The 713-nt window shown below is 41.0% G+C and overlaps 1 non-coding gene across 1 annotated transcript; it reads right to left on the bottom strand.

Moving 5' to 3' along the window:
- Window positions 1-314: 314 nt before the first annotated feature.
- On the bottom strand, window positions 315-421 carry LOC141616473 (small nucleolar RNA R71). Its single transcript, XR_012530820.1, has one exon. It is a non-coding gene; the product is annotated as a small nucleolar RNA R71 (small nucleolar RNA).
- Between the last annotated feature and the right edge of the window lie 292 nt (window positions 422-713).

Raw genomic sequence — 713 nt, forward strand, 5'->3', positions numbered from 1 at the left:
CCACACCACAACATCTAACTGGAAATTTTATTGCCAAATCCGCCTTTATCTAATTAGTCGAAAGGAGCCAATTTTGGGGGATGCCTAGTGAAGACCCTCATTTTCATATGGAAACCTTTTGTGACAATTGTGATGCGATTTCTCAAACCGGTGTAACTCAAGACCAAATTCGATGGGTCTTATTTCCTTTTTCTCTAATTGGCACCGCGAAACAATGGTTGAAGGGCCTTGATAAGGCCACTCTCAGAATTGATTCTCGGAAGAAGTTGGCTCTAGCTTTCTACAAAAAATTCTACCCACCGGAAAAGATTAACATGCTAAGAGCTCAAATTACGGGTTTCAAGCAAAGGGATGAAGAATCTTTGTATGAAGCTTGGGAGCGGTTCAAGGGAATTTGTCGCTCATGTCCTCACCATGGACTTAGCGAATGGTTCTTGGTACAACAATTTTGGAACGGTTTATATGAAGATTCAAGGAACATTCTCAACATGGGATCAAATGGAATGTTCACCGAAGTTGATGACAATCAAACATGGAACAAAATTGAGGAAATGGCGGTCCATAACTCACAATATAGTAGACCTCGCAAGGCTACTAGAGGAGGAAAGCATGAAGTGGACTCCGTTACTCAATTGGGTGCTCAACTTAGTGCTCACATTGATACAATCAATTTGAAGTTTGAAAAAGCTATGGCTAGACTTGAAGAAGTCTCA

This window comes from Silene latifolia, chromosome 11, assembly GCF_048544455.1.
Source record: "Silene latifolia isolate original U9 population chromosome 11, ASM4854445v1, whole genome shotgun sequence".
In the NCBI taxonomy this organism is placed as follows: domain Eukaryota; kingdom Viridiplantae; phylum Streptophyta; class Magnoliopsida; order Caryophyllales; family Caryophyllaceae; genus Silene; species Silene latifolia.